Source organism: Canis lupus, chromosome 35, assembly GCF_048164855.1.
Source record: "Canis lupus baileyi chromosome 35, mCanLup2.hap1, whole genome shotgun sequence".
Lineage (NCBI taxonomy): Eukaryota > Metazoa > Chordata > Mammalia > Carnivora > Canidae > Canis > Canis lupus.
In genome coordinates this window covers 19217625-19234686 of record NC_132872.1, presented here as the reverse complement: position 1 = coordinate 19234686, position 17062 = coordinate 19217625, and the positions used below count along the sequence as shown (strand labels likewise).

General features: G+C 35.7%; 1 long non-coding RNA gene across 15 annotated transcripts in view; it reads right to left on the bottom strand.

The window, feature by feature from the left end:
• The window catches only part of LOC140624701 (uncharacterized), a 360972-nt gene that overhangs the window by 290222 nt on the left and 53688 nt on the right, over positions 1 to 17062 (bottom strand). For 13 of the 15 annotated variants that reach the window (XR_012024165.1, XR_012024173.1, XR_012024164.1 and 10 more), the window contains exon 2: positions 8039 to 8145. This is a non-coding gene — a long non-coding RNA (uncharacterized lncRNA). Of the gene's footprint in view, positions 1 to 8038; positions 8146 to 15406; positions 15590 to 16382; positions 16485 to 17062 lie in introns of those variants that run through there. The other 2 variants (XR_012024171.1, XR_012024170.1) reach the window with 2 other exon arrangements.

Here is a 17062-nt window from a genome sequence, read left to right as displayed (position 1 = left end):
CTGCATTTTATAACTTTTATAGCAAGATGAATTAGCATGATGTGGTAAAACGTGATGGCAGATGCCAGAGAAAATTAAGACTTTATGGGCATAGAAGTAAGAGGACTCCACATACAGCATAGAAATAAAGACAAATCACTGATTTTCTAATTAATTACTAATCTTATTCTCTGTTCAGCTACTCCACATGTTTATCCTGACCTGAAACTTTTATGGAGTTCCAGTCTTGAGCTTCCTCTAAACCAAGTGTGCCAATAGTGCTGAACCCTGCTGTATTTTATTATAGCTCCGTAGGGCAAACAATTGGTCATAAGGTGCTGACATAACGGGAAGAGAGTATCTCCATAATCTGCTGTCAATAGGATTCCTGACTCAAAAGCCCCAGATTGAAAAGTTAAACCCAAGTGTGTGTGTGTGTGTGTGTGTGTGTGTGTGTGTGTCTAGGGTGGAAGGGAAGGAGAAGGAGAAGTAGGAAAGATGAAGTGGCGGGCTAGCTTTCAACAATGGGATTTGGTCTGGAGGCTAATTTGTGAAAGTACAATTAGAAGGAAGAGACAATAATTATAAACCTCATTGCTATCTTTCACATGAAGCAATAGTTCAAAAACACAAAAAGTATTTTATGCTTTATGTGCTAGAAAAACATGCAGGTGTTATCAAATTTAGAATTTGTGCATATGTAGAAATATAGACATATTTAACAATGTATATTTCAGAAAAAAAACACAGACCAGCTATGGATTCTACAGTTTATGAAAATATGATGAACAATAGATATAGAAACCAGTGATTGAATACTATCACTTTGTAAACCAAATGGAACTCTCACTCACTCTCATGTATATGTATAGATTTAACCAGTGATCTCATTATCACATGATATATGCTAGTATCATAGTAGATGATTCTAACTGTTATTTTCAACAAAGAGGCAATACAATTTACTTCATTCTAGTCAAGAAAATAACTGACACTTACTAAGGGTGTGAACTTGAATATATGACTTCACCACTCTGAGCTTCCATAAAGGGAGAATGCACATATATGGGAAGTTTTCAACAGAATGCCTAGCATAAAATTAGGGTCCGACAAATTTTAATTATATTTACTTGGAACATGGCCTGAATTTTTGTGTGGGTGTTTTTACACAATACTTTATATTTATATATTGAATCATGCATTACCTAATCCTGACTTATCAATCACAGGCTTATTTAGAAGACTTTTCTATTCACAAAAAAGAGAGACTCACTTCATTAATTCAATATCTATCTCTGTGTAAAGATCATATTAAAGACTAAGGAAAGTCCCTGAACATCGAAAACATAGAACAGTTGATCCACACTATTTGCAAATTCTGTATTTTTTAGTTGGCCTATTTACTAAAATGTATTTGCAATGCCAAAATCAATATACCACTTTTGTACTCATTCCTGGACATATGCAAAGTAAAGTTGTGACAAGTTTGAGCCACCTGACATGCACAATCACAGCTGAAGGCACCTCTTCCTTTGTATCTCAGGTCTCACAGTGTAATTAACTATCCTTTTGGTAGACGATTTAGTGCCATGTTTTTCACATTTTGCGCTTTTTGTTGGTGATTTTGCTCTTTATAAAGGTCCCCAAGTGTACTGCTGAAGTCTTTCTACTGTTCTTATATGCAAAAAGGCTGCAGTGTGCTTGGTGGAAAAAGCACCTGTGTTGGATAAACTTCATTCAGGCATGAGTTATATATATATTGCTACTGGTTTTGAAGTCCATCTTAATGAATCAACAGTATATATATGAAATTAAGTGTCTTTAAACGGGAAAACACATAAAACAAAGTTACATATTGATTGGTTGATAAAAATGTGAACTAATGTTCCCAGGAACCTAATTCTATACTTCCCCTAGAGCAATTGTTCAGCATCCCCCAATACAGTGTTGAGGGATCAAGTGGGGACCTTATAGAACATAACCACTATGAATAATGAGAACTGACTATATTTGATTTTTAGAAAGATATAGTTTATCTGGGGTGATATAGATGTAAGACAATATAAACAAGAACATCAGAAAAACTGATATAGTCACAAAATAATATATATGAAGCCAGTTTTCCAAAGCTCAGATTTCTGGTATGGTTTCAGCTTTAAGTCTGAAAATAATAAAAGCCCTCTAAACAACAGAGCTTTGTTGACCCCCTGCATCTCTCAGCCTGAGGCCATTTACCACCCTGAGTTCTCCTCCCACATATTCATGGTTAAAGAAGTATGGCTACAGAAATAAGGAGATTGGAGATGGTGATTTGAGAGGCACAGAAAAACAAGAATTGGCTAAATCTAAGTTAGTTCTGAAGAGAGGCTGGAAGTCAGTGGGGCTAATTTGTGATGCTTGAGCCTGGAGAACTTGATGATTAGTGACTTGATTAGACCTTCTTACCATAATGTTCGCAAAAATAGTTATTTTCCTATTACAGCCAATACACGCAACAGGGAACAAGGTAGAAATCAGAACTGCAGTCATTAACTTAAAAAAAACTAGTCTTCTCTCTTTTGAAAAGTGTGCCTCCCCCAATCTAAGATAGTTTTCATTTATCTATTTGATATTAATTCAATTAATGAAATCAATTAGTTCAATTAACCTATTCAATTAATTCAACTAAGTACTCTGTATGAGCATTCAGTATTGGCGCTGAAAGATGAAAGGAGATATAGCTGTTGCCACCTTACAGCCCACAGTCTAGTGCAAAACACAGTTACATCATAGTCTCATATGCTCACAGGAGCAGGGTTGAAAAACAGATGATTTTTCCCCCAGCGACAGTAGGAAACAAAGTGGGAGTGTGTCCTGATAGGAGAAACTGAAGAACGGATCCTTAGGCATGAGACTCAATTTATAATTTAAGATAGAAGTGGTAGTTCTGAAACTTCAACCTAGTGATTCCCAAATTCTCAAGTGCAATCAATCCCCTGGGAATGTGTGTAGAAATGCACATTCTGATGCCACAGCTCTGGGCGAGGGCCTGAGACTTACAGGTTGCAGCTGTCACAGATGCTGCTTATCTGCAGGCCACACCTTGAATTGCAAGGTCTTAGCATAAACAAATTTTGCCTGGTGATCATACAAAACCATTGGTTCTGGAGCCCTCCCCCCAGGTATTCTGATTCAAAAGTCCCAGAGTGGGGCAGCGGTGCCAAGTGATTCTAGCGCAGATGTTATTCAGGCAACACTTCTATAAAGCACTGATTTACGAGCACAGACACTGTCTTCATTAGCAGTCTCCTTCCAAGATGAACACATGTTTTCTAATTCCTGCCACCTGGATTTTTTTTTTAACACACCTTGTATATTAGGGAGACTCACAGTAAGGCTGAAAAATAACATAAGTGTGCTCAACATTAAAATGGAATTTGGAAGACATAGCCAAATTTATTTATTTGAAAACAAATATTCAGTTAGCATTTATTATTAATGAATGTCTCAGGTGGCGTACTGGGTGCTAGGGTTACAAAGACTGAGGAAAAAACAATGCGTGCTCCTTAAGACCATATCAGCTGAACAAATAGGTACTGAATGGTGTGCAGGACACTGTGCTGGGCACGGGGCATCTCACAGGCTTGTAGGATGGTCTCACTTGTTTAGAAACTATTACGTAAATAAGTGAAATTTTCTCCTGGGTTTCCTAGGAGTACTTCCAAAATTATTCTGAAAATTTTAATTATGTATGTCCTACGGACACTTTGCCCAGTTGAACTGCAATCACCTAGTACGCAAAGTGCAAAGCGTTTGTTCAACAGATCTTAGTTTTATTTAAAAGAACTCAATTTCTAAATTCCAAATCTTATTATTATTATTATACTGAATCACTTATCAAAAGATAACAAGTTGGTGATTCAAGCTTTATACTGTGTTGCAATCTCATGTTTAAGTTTGTGGTCTGTTTCACTCCCCTGTTCAGATTTCTACAATAGCTCTGGTATTTTCTTATCTTCTGTGTTAATAGAAGAATCAAGAGTTTATTAGTAGAAGAAGGTGAAACCCACAAAGGTATTGTTCCCTTCCTCTCCTTGATTTTATTTCTAAATCACCTCTGTTAAATTAGAGCAAAAGCCACAGTATTTAAGATTGCTTTCTCTTTAGTAATGCTGCAACGCCTGAACAGTAAGGTTTTTTTTTTGTCCAATGCCTATGTCAAGTAATGGAAACAGAGCAAATGATTCCAGTAAAAATCGTTTGAGTTGCAAATAAAGAACCTGGTTTCTCCTGGGCAAAGTCTATGATCTGTAACACTGCTAGCTCAAGAGAGATGAAGACCATTCTGTTTTTCATTTAGGTGTCAAACATGATTGCTTAACCTTAAAAATACCAAACAAATGCCACAGAAAAGAGCACAATTTAAAATTCTTACAGAAAAATAATTTCGAGTATACTTCTGAAGTGGAAGGAAAAAAAAAAAAAGGAATGTGGTCGGTTTGGGGTGATAAGTCACTGGTGATGCTGAACTGATGAAAATGTGAGAGCGCAGGAAGTGTGGGAAGAATGCTGCAGTCACACTGGGAAGAATAATGTACCGATGCTGCCAGGGGCAGCAAATCACCCTTTGTTTTTCCCCTGATGTCTGCTATGCAGGGCTGGAAATTCCCTCTGTTCCATGAGTTCTGACCCCAAAAGGGTTTTGTAGGTATGACGAGAGAATCAAGTTGCCTCTTCAAAGCAAGGTTAGAGATAGTGCAATTTCTAACTTCTGTTCACACTGATAGATTAGCTGACTCCACCCTATGCAGGGCATAGTACTTCTATGAGAGGGTTGGGAGGATAGAATGTTTACTTGCTCCCCCCCTCCCTCCTGTGAGGGCAGCTAATAATTACTTCCATTGTAGCGCCAGTCACTTAGGTAATTAGTGCAAGATCTGCATACCTACTTCCATCCCATCAAAAAAAGAATAAAGTTGTATTTACACTATTTAGTTTTTAGTGTTCACATTGGGAAGGGGAGATGATTTTGGTCCAAAAGCAAATGAGATAGGGGCTCTCTCAATACACGCATAAAACCCTAAAAAGATGAATGGAAAATCATGTTTTAAATGATGGCCAAGGTTGCCATATAGAACTGCCAAATCATCAATTGAATTTTCAAAATTCTATTGCACATTCCAGTCAGAATAATTCTTTCCTTCACTATAACCCTCCCCTCCAATGATTTGTAGCAACAATCAATTAGTACCTCTGATATTTTTACTATTGTGTTCAATGCCTATTATGACAAATACTAGCTACTAAAATCCCCAAGCCTTATTAAATGTTGTACATTTTGTTTTTAATATGAAAAAATATGCATCATTATTTTCCCATTTTAAAGGAACCACACTTACATTTTAACACTGAAATATGCTGCAAAGTAAAATTTGAAATGCAGTAATATAATTATACTGCCACCTTTTGTGACTGATCATACATGATAACACATAATTGAATGACTCCTGTACCAGAAGAATCACAACTATGGAAAAAAGACAAAGAGCCTAACTTATTCTGACTAATCAGGATTGATGTTAATTAAAAAAGAGTGTAAGATAATGACTTCTCATTACTACCTGATAGATGGAAATAGATTGCTCTTCTTCTAGGTAAAATAGCAATTAAGTAACTTTTTAAGAAAGATTTATTTTTCAGAAGACTTTCTTCTAAAATTGGTGAGGTACTCATATAAAGGCCTTTTTATGAAATCAACCAAAAAATTATATTTCACCAAAGGCTGTTTATTCTTTAGTATTTGTCGCTTGTTTGATATGCATGAGATAAGGACAATATTTGAACTGGTGGTAATCAGAACAAAAATGACATGCATTATTTTGCGGAACGTTTCATATTAAAGAATATAATGTAGCAAAGAGATTTAGAGCTCAAGTTCAAATCCCAATTCCTTCATCAACCAGCTCTGTGACCTGCACACGAGTGTTCTGAAATCCCTAAGGCTTGATTTTCTCATCTGTAAAATTTTAAAAATAACAGGTCCTACTTCATAGAGCTATTGTATTAAGTAAAATCATGTATGTAATATCCATTGCATGGAACATGGCACATAAAAAGAGCTAAATAAACGTGAGCTATTGTGTTAGTTTTTTATTGCTATATAATAAATCACCGCAAACTTTGTGCTTACACCAACACCAATTTGTTATCTCACAGGTCCTGTGTGGCAGTAGTCTGGACACAGGAGAGCTGGGTCCTCTGCTCTGAGTCTCCACAGAGGAAGTCAGGGTATTAGCTGGGGCTACAATCAGGGGCTCAGGATCTTCTTCCAAGCTTACCTGTTGTTGGCAGGATTCATCTACTTACAGTTGGGAGACTGAGGCTCTCAGCAATTAGAGGCTGCCCCCATTCCCTGGCACATGACCCTTCTGTGACTTTGTGGTTTTTTTTCTTCAAAGCCAACAGGAGTACACCTACTGCTGTTTCTCTCTCCCTGACTTTTCCCATTTCAACTACTAAATCGTTTCAAAAAGAGCTCATCTCATTATGTCAGGCCCTCCCGTGATAATCTCCTTTTGATTAACTTAAAGCCAGCCAATTAGGACCTTAATTACTACTGCTAAATACTTTCCCCTTTGTCAGATACAGTAACTTAATCATGGGAGTGATATCCCATTATATTTACAGTTCTCACCTGCATTCAAGGGGAGGTAATTCTTACCAGGGGGTACAAATGTGAAACCAATCTTAGAACTCTGCCTACCACAGTTATCTTGTTGGTGGTGCCGCTGTTACATTAAATGCTAATTAGAGTGTTTCCCATTTAAAATGAGTCTGAGCATATGAGTCAGATGTACCTTAATGTTTCAAACACCTCCACTGTAAATACCATTTACATGTACACATTTGAGACAACAATCTTTGAATTTTTTGAGAATTCTACACATCATCTTAGTGATTTGTCCAAGGTGACTGTTCCAGACATTTATGTTAAGATGAAAAAAATAATAACAGCAATGCAAAGAAAGACAACCACAAAATTATAAAATACCCCAGTATAGGCTTACAAGTAATGTTTCTGATATAATAATGAGTTAAACTAAGAAACTGCAGCTGAAGAGTAAGGGGAAAAATTAGAGAACATAATGATTATTTACACTCCTAAATGATAATTAACACTCCTACATTGCCAAAAGAAATTACTCCCTACAAAATAATATATCACATATATGTATAGACACACATACACACACATACTGCTGTGCAATCAATCAATCAATAACACTATCTGCAAAACCAAAGAGAAAAAATGAAAAAAAAATTGTTAGGGATAGTTTTGATTTTGAAAGAAAAGACTTTTATACTATTAACAGGGTTCCCTTGATCAAAATTAGGTAAATTAGTAAATAAAATAATCATTAGTTTATGACTAGATTAAAGCATAGTTGGGAAATAAACTACAGTACTGTTTTGAGAAAATCTAATCTTTACAAATATTATCAAAATCATTTAACAATGGAACCCCTAAATGTGTATGGTAATTCACATGGAAAAAATAGTTTAGGCCAAGAAAAAAAATCATTATTTCAGAAACTTCTATGGGGGAGGGTTAAGTGGCAGAATTAATTGGGAGAGAATCAAATTTTTGGAGTTAAGTGAGTTAAGGTAGGAAGTTTAGGGAGCTATATCAGATCAAAAAGTTTTCGTAGAAAAACAGTAAATAAGGAGACAGTAGGGCTGAAAAATGCTTTACATTTTTAGTTGCTTCTACAAAATGAAGTGAAATCTGACCAAGAAGAGCTCATCTCAAAGACAGTGAACTGCATATCCACCTCTCCCAGTGAACTCGGTAACAGGATCTTCACTTCATGGCAACGGTTTATAATGAAGGAAAATCTCATACAAACAAAGTAACCCTAAACCAGGCTCATCTTGGAGGAAAAATCTGAAGTCTTCATAGGTTTTGTGCAGAAGATAAAGAATGAGATCACATAAATATGAGACCCAAATATGATTTATGTATAGAACAATTCTATTAAGTTTATGTACCTGTGAGATTCCAGATATTGAATATACTTACAGTTTCTACATTGATTTAGTCACAGTCAATAGTATTGAATCAAACAGGCTAATCACACATTGTTTCACTGATTCTTCCCTTTGGCTTCTTCCTGAAGGAATTTTGCCCTGGGAAAGACAAGAGAACATTTTGTTGATTGCTGTTGTAAACAGGCTTGGGACAGTCCTAATTCCTGTTCCCAATATCTGTCAGGGAGAGGTAGAAGTAGAATAGACAACACTAGAAAAAAATTAGATAAAAGATCCTTCTAAAAATTAAATATCCCCATTACTTTGAAAAAAATAATACCAATGAAAATTATTAATGTAGGTCTATTGCTGTGCAGAACAGTGCCCTCCTCCCAAAGATATCCACACCTTGATCCCTGGAACGTGTGACTACGTTACCTTACATCGCAAATGGGACTTTAAGGATGTGATTAAGGTTGAGGAGCTTCAGATAGGGACATTTTTCTGCATTATCTGGATGGTTATCAATCTAATCACAAGAGTCTTTGAAAACAGGAATCTTTTTTTGCTGTGGTCAGAGAAAGAGATGTGATGAAGTGAGAGTTAGAGGAATGTGACATTGTTGGCTTTGAACCTGAAGGAAAGGAGCCACCAGCCAAAGAATGTGTGGCTTATAGAAGCTAGAAAAGGCAAGAAAACTGACTTTCTCCTAGAGTCTCCAGTCTCCTAGAGACAACTCAGCCCTTCTAACTTGATTTCAGCCCAATAAGACTTCTGTGGAACTTCCAACCTACAAAACTGTGAGATAGTAAATCTGTATTGTTTTCGGCACAGACTTTTTGATAATTTGTTACAAAAGCAATAAAAAAACAACTATTATTACTAATGAAAATTTTGCGAACATTACTCAGCTCAGGTAAAAAATACTTCTTTCAGCAGAGAAGCAAAAGCTAGTGTGAAAAATAAAGAATCATGAAAGCAAGCCAATTATTGCTCCTATCTGTCCTCCTGTCCAACCAATGCCTATTACAACACCTCCATTAGGTTAATTGACTTCTCAGGACACCAAAAATGTATAGAGAGGTAAGGTGCTACAGCAGGGAATGCCTGGGCTAAGGAGCCCAGTAAGTCTAGGCTTGATTCATACTTTACACATAGAAGATTGGTAATACAAGAAAAGTATTCAAAGAGTCTGAGCTTTGGTCTCTGTATCTTTGATGAAGATAATTATGTCCAAAGGATTGTCAAAATAATGAATGATATACATAGTATATTTTAAGTGAATTTTAGCTATTTATTATCAATGTCACCTTTTCTGGTGAGTTATAGAAACCTTGGAAGCGATATGTCTAGTCTAAAGTTCATATCAAGAAGCCATAGGATGAGGACTACAGTTAAAGGCACATAGTCTCTAATTACTACTTTTCTCACTAGTGTCCTCCATTGGTCAAAAAGATGGCTTAACATATGACAGTTCCTTTATGTCACTATTTTAAATGTAAGATACATATGACATTTTGGACATATTTTCATCCTTTTATCAAGAAAAGATTTTAACAGCATTCATAAAATCTGGGTTTCCAAAAAACTATGGACAATGATGTCTAAGCTGCTCTATTACTATTGTCAAATACATAAATTACCACTATTTTTGGATCATCGTGAAGTGCATCTGAATGACTAAGCCTTAAACTATATATCTTATCTGAAATGTCCCAAGGTTGGGTTCTTTAGAAGCACAACATAAATGAGGATTTCTTGTTCAAGTGATTTATTAGAGATGTGCTCTTGGGAGAAGGGGAGGGAGGCAAGCAAGAACAATAGGGCAGGAGAAGAAAGCTAAACATAGATATAGTCTGTCCTGGAAACAAGTTTCAGCCTGGTCCTATGGGGAGTGATAGAGCATGAATTATACCACAGGGTTGAGTTCACTTTGAAGTACAGGGGTGGGCCATCTGTTTACCCTGGTGATGGTCAAAGGGGAACACTGTGAGCTATTAAAAGTCAACAGGTGCAGTAGTAGAGGTGAGTATACTGGCATGAGGGAATGGGAGCAGTCACAACCTCATCCACCATAAAAGATGATCCCAAAAGTCTGGATCCAAATTAGATCTTAAATTACAAGGTCCAATTACAAATCTGTAGAGTAGGACATTAGCTTTAAATCATACTTCTCCTTGAAAGAATGAATATAAATGCCTCAATCTTGTAAATGAGCAGCTTCAATGTCTGGACTAGGGTGTGGGCAGATCCTCAAAGGAGGACAATCTTGTAACAAACCAGTATGCAATCTAGTAGAATATGCATAACTAATTATGAAAGAAATATCGTATCACTAATTATAATGTCAGTTACATGTACCTCCAGGATATACTGACACTTCATAGAAATTTATAAATCATTATACCTAGGCTAATGTGGGATTGATTTTTAAATTGCCTTTCAGCACATATGTATTCAGAAAGACTTCTCGACATATTATGCATCAGTTTTTATCATTATCATCCAATAATGAACCAGCTACCCCACACAAAACCTGAAAGGTGGCCCCTTCAACACATCTGATTATTCAATAATATAAAACTTAAAATAACCACAATAACGAATGTCAATATTACTCAAATACCTCCCTCTTCATAAGGAAGATTAAAGACGAGACAATAAGCACTGCAAACATATTTGTATCTTGTGTCATAAGTGGAAATGAGCTTCTATTTGATATATTCGGCAATTTGTTTTCAAAGAAATGACACAATCCAATGCTTTTGTTTTTGTTTTTGTTTTTCTACCATAAGAATCTTCTTAGAGATTTTCATCAAACTTCAGATTTATAGGAATAAGATGAACTTGTCTTTCTCTGAGAACTTAAATGATGTTTTACTAACTGTTCTTTTGTTTTCTGTTGGTTCAAAGGGTAAAATTTTCTAAATTCTCTTAAGTATTGGTTAACCCAATTTACAAACAAGTACAGAAATGTAATTGAAATAGGTGATTTTCACTTTATTTTTAAACTTCCTATTTTTATTTTATAGAATAGCATTGATAAATATAGACTTAGAAATAAATCAATTAAAAAAAGAAATCAATTATAAAGTAAATAATATTTGACTCATTATCACTGATCTTTGAAAATAATTGCATTTTTATTTAAAACTTCATAAGCCACAAATATTGATGTGCTGATATAGGCATTAATGCAAATCTCAACACGCTGGATAATCTGTTTCCAGATAGGAACATGTGGCAAATAAGCACTACATTTTCTATAACACAGCTAGATTCTAAAATCAACCTGTAAAGCAACAGAGGGAGTTGTTTAATAACATCTAGAGTGCAAGACCTGTCCTGGGAGTCTCTCTAATGAATCATCTCATCCCATATTCTTTGTCAAAACCTTAAATGAATTAAGTGTTTGGCTCACTGATAAGTGGGATGCACCAAAAGTAATTGAATGTGGTAATCGAAAATTTGTTAAACCTGTCACTGCACATCATTATCACCTTCAAATCCAACACAGCACAATTAGCTTACAATAGTTATAGTTGAATCAAGTCCACATTAAGGTTGAGTGAGTAATGCACACTCTTCAGTAAATTAAATTAGACTCCAAGTAGATGAACAGAATAAAGGTTGTACGTGTGAATGGTGTAAATAAGGTAAAATACAGGATTTATGGAGTGCTAAGCCTGTTTCCCAAAGCAATGTGGGCTAAATAGCCTTCATTACTGTCTTTTAGCTAGCAGACGTGCCATAGCTCAGGCCAGAGCCTAAAAATAAAAATCCACTTAACTCTAGCCCCTAGCTTGTGATTTACATGTAAAAGAAAATGAGATGTATAATCATTAATATATAGGAAATATCATATTCTTCCCATTGCCACATAAAAGTATTGAAAATTACAAAAAAAGAAAACTAACAAACCCTAAACTGCCTTTAGGGAAGGCTTTGGGGGAAGAATACGCCATCATGCTCTCTCAGCCGATAGGTATTTTTAATTAAAAATTATGGTTACAAAAAAAATTATGGTTACAATCACTGCAAAAAAATTTACTACATGGTTTATACAATACTGAAAATTATTTGAAATAATTGATAAGGTTATATACACTTGCAAGGAACTAAAAATCATATTGGTCTATATTGGTATATACACATACACACTCATAACAGGTTTTAGGTGAAGAAGATATGTGCTTTGGGGATGATTTGGAATTGCTACAAATATGGAATTGCTAACAGGTACTGTGTTACCGATGTGTTTGTGAAGCTCATAAATAAACACAAAACAATTGTGTTAATGTCACCTACAAGTCAGTTAATATACTCTTCAAAGTCTGAAAACTTAGTATCTTTTGATCCAGAAGTTATCTAAATTTCATAATATAGACATGGAATGTACAAACTTAGACTGCTTAGTACTAGAAATTTAAGTAATTTGAAATAAAGGTAAACTTGTAAGTGGACTGGAATGTCCATGTTTCTTATCATCGTTATCTTCTTGGTATCTTCGTACCTAAAAAATCAAATTAGTAATTACAGTGTTTGCCAGTAAATATATCAGGACAGTAAAAGATGCTTATGATGTTAGTAAATATTTTATTTCATTCAAGTGAAGTTATAGATGAATGGGTCTCTTTGAGTTTCTTGAAACTGGACTGCTGATTTCTTTTAGATAAAATATTTGGGAAAATAATAAATATTGACAAGTTTTTATTCCCCCTAGCAGCCTCCACCACCACTTTCTAGATTTTGTATATCTATGTTATTTCAGCACATTATCCTCACATGTCACACATCACAGGATTTTCAGTGATTGCCTTCTCCATTGGTCATTTTCTGTTGCCTAAGAGCCAGCCTTCTGAATCTCAATGGTGATGTCTGCAAATCTCAGTTCAGAATTGAGTGTTTCTGGGAAGCCTTCCTAGAGATAGCTAACCTCACCCTTCTGGATTCTTGTTGCTAGCAATAATCACATGATGACTCTCGGTGAGCATCCTGGTATTTTTCTGATATGTACCTTAGGAACGTTTTGGGGTCTTTGAGTTGGAATTGAGCTGATGTTCAAAGAAATATATGACCTCTAATTTTTGTCTTTACCTATTGGTAAAGCTATTTCCCCTTATTAACCTGGAAGACTGATTCAAAGCTGTCATACTTACATATAACAGTGCCTCATATTTTCTTTTTTAAAGCATTTCCCCTCGCAATTTGAAAGAGAAACCTATATTTAAGGGAATACCATTACTTTGGGGTTATAAGTCCACATGTATTTTTCTTTCCCCTATGATGACTTAAGATCTGTAATCTGATCACTAGTTGTCCATGGCTTACTGGTATTTAAGACATTTGTTTCCCTGGGGGTGAGGAGGTGGTCCTTCATTGGCATCCTATGGTAGACGTGTTGGGAGTACAGGAGGATTATATGTCCAAAGTGGACTTAATTAGCTGTTGATTCTTTGTCTATTGTATAAAAATAAAATCAGTGCCTAATATAAAAGCTATTTTGAACTTTCTATAATATAGAATTAAAGAAATCAAAGATTGTGTATGTGAGTAAACTACATAATCTTAGCTATACCACTAACTCTGAGTGAACTAAGTATTATTTAGTAAGAGTCCAGCCTTAACCTGGATATTTCAAAAAGATTTTAAACATCTCAATAATTGACACCATCAGCATTTAAATATCCCCTGTGTCTACAGCACTGTACAATATTCTCTGGGTAGAGAAGCAAAATAAACAGAAGATGGTTTCTACATTGGGGAATTTACAACTTAATCAACATATGCATGTATGAAATGAATAGCAATAGATAGAAACCATTTATATATTAGTTCCTGGTGGTATGGTTTAAAAGTCAGGCTAAGTCTCTAATGATTACAGAATATAAATATATGCCTTCATAAAAGCACACTTGCCTTCATCACATAAAACAAAGACACTCTAGGCCATCGCAAAGGCCATGATAAATTTTAAGAAAGGAGAAGTGCTATAACAGTAAATTTAAGTCAGTTCTCTTCAGTCTTAACACTGGAAAAATACCTATATTATGAATGAGTCTTCATGGGCTCACAATAGACCCTTAGCTCTCAAGCCTCATACAAAACTGGCACTTTGATACCATACCAAGCCAGGGAATGATTTGAATAATTTTAAGAGACAAAAGTCTAAGATGGTTTTGATCACCTTCAGTGTTTTTCCAATTATTTCTTATATTTTTTTTAAACACAGTAAAATTGAAAAAAAAAGTTTTAAGGTGAACATCCATATTCTAACCACTCTGTTAAAAATTCCACAATTAACACTTTTCCATATTCGCTTTATCATATGTCTATTCATCTAGCCATCCCTCTATGCATCCATAAGTCCACCTGTATTTTGAATGAATTTCAAAATAAGTTGCAGGCATCAGTATACTTCTCATCTAAGCACTGTAGCATTACACCATTGCTTCTTTAAACATTTTTAGGTTAAATGCACTGCTATGAAATGCACAAATCTTAACAGAACCATTCAATAAGTTTTGGCAAATGCATAATCTATATAACCTGAATTCACGTTTTTTAAAGATTCATTCTTAGTATTTGCACAGAGAATATCAAGAGGTATAATAATACTTTCATCACTCCAGAACATTCTTGCAAGCCTCTTCCCAATTAATCTCTATTCTTCACAGAGTCAACCACTGTTTTCCCCCCATCAAACCTTAGTTTACTTGGTCTAGAATCTCATAGAGTCATATAATATGAACATTTTGTTTAAGGCTTCTTTCACTCAGTATGATTTTGAGATTCATCAATGTTGCTCAAAAGCAGTGTTTTCTGTTCTTTTATCACTAAGTAGTACTCCATCAAATTACTACACCATAGTCTATTTACCCATGTGCCTATTGACGGGCATTTGTTTTCAGCTTTGGCTATTATCAGTACAATATCTCAGAACATTCCTATACAAGCCTTTCTGTGGATATATGTCTTGATTTCTCTTGGAGTAGAACTGATGAATATTAGAATAAGTGTATGTTAGTTTTATAAGAATCTTTGAGGCTTTTTTTCCCAAAGTACTAATAATATTTCATATTCCCACCAATAGTGAATGAGAATTCCAGGTGCCCTACATCTTTACCAATATTTGGTATTGTCCATACTTTTTTAAAAAACAGATTAGCCATTCAAATGTATATATAATTGTATCTCTTTGTGGTTTTAATTTGCACTGACTAATGACTAATGTAGGTCGAAACAGAAACCATATGGTGAGTTAAACAACCAAAGCTCAATATAAAGAATCATCAATCTATGATAAAAGAATAATCATAACAGATATGAAAATGCTGTGTGATACTCCAGGAATGAGAGAGAGTATCCAAGGAAAGACAAACTCAGAGTGAAACTCTCTCCTCAAGGCTGAAGTTCATACCTTATTGGGGAAAGTATAGCTTAGCCCACCAGATAGAAAAAAAAAATTCCCCCGTTTGTCCAGGCTAAAGCTGGTCTAGAAAACTGGCCAGCACAAAGCAGTGTCCCAGAGTGCAGGTGGGGAGCGACAATCAGCTTCCAGTACAGGGGCAGGCAGATGGGGGTGGCAATCCTCCAGGTACACACGGGTTGGGCCTGTAGACAGAGAAGCAGAAGGGTGGGATCCTCTGGGTCTCAGGGGGCCACATTGGTGTCTGTAGTGGTCATTACAATACTTAGGCCAGCAGGTTGTTTTGGGGGTTACTGGTCTCCCTGCTGAGGGTTGTGGGAGTCTCCTGGGCAAGACTTTGGATGGATGCAGTGCTCTGGGCCTGTGGCTGTAACAGAGGAACACTGGAAGCCATCCCAGCTGCACCACCCACTTACCCTGTGGCACCAGGAAACTAACAGGTGGGCCCTCCCTCCCAGGGATGCTGCTCCAGTGCCCTCTACTGAGAAAGCTAACATTGTGCTCATTTAAGGAGAAATGCTTAAAGGAAGACTATTATCTTCACAGAGCATAGATTGAAGGGGAAATTTGGAGCTGAGTGGCAATAAATTGTTAACTGGTACAGTGACCATTGATATTGTACACTTTTTGTGTGTGATTTCGTATATCATTCTTTGTGAAGTGTTCGTTTAAACCTACATTTTTTTTTTTTTAAGAATCCCACTCTTAGCACATTGATCTTGCTTCAGCTTTATCTGGATGCATGAATAGCTTCAACAGAGAAGCACACCACATGCTTTCTTCTGCATTCTGTTACGTGGTTTTGATATTTACAAAGAATTGCTTCAATAGGCTCTGATATCTAATCTCAATCAGAAAACATTGCTTGCTATAAATACATTGTTGGAGAAGGTTCGTAATACCATGGGTAAAAAATAGCACAGATAAATGTTTAAAAAGCAGCATAGCATGGCATAGAAGAACTGACTTTGAAACCAGATCGCATAGGTTGAAATACAGCTTCTCCGTTAACTAGCTGTGTGACTTTGGGTAATTTGCTTAAGACCACCATGCCTCAGTTTCCTTCCCTGTAAAATACAGATAATAGGTTGTTGTAAGGAACACGTGTGTTAATATTTATTAGAGTGATTCAAATTGTTCCTAGCATATAGTGCTTAATATATATTTGTGCACACTTCATATTTATGTACCTATTTTTATTAATTATGCTATTAATATATTGGCATACAATAATGTTAGTGTAAAAGTACATAATGTATTCTTATATTTTAAATTACACATTATATTTACAGATAACATTTTAAGATTTTATTTATTTATTTGAGAGAGAGAGAATGCATGAATGAGTAGAGAGGAAGAGGGGGAGGGAAAAGGAAAAGGAGAGAATCTGATGCAGACTCTGCACTGGATGTATGCAGGGCTGGAGCTCATGACCTTGAGCTCACCACCTAAGCAGAAACCTAGAGTTGGAGGCTTACCCCACTGAGCCACTCTGGTGCTCCTATAAAAGTTTAAATGTAGATTAGCTATTCGTAACACTATCGGATAGTGTCCATGTATGCCCATGTACCAGGAACTGTGCTAAAAACTTTGCATGTGTTATCTCATTGAATTATCAAAAAAAAAAACCCTTTCAATATAGATATC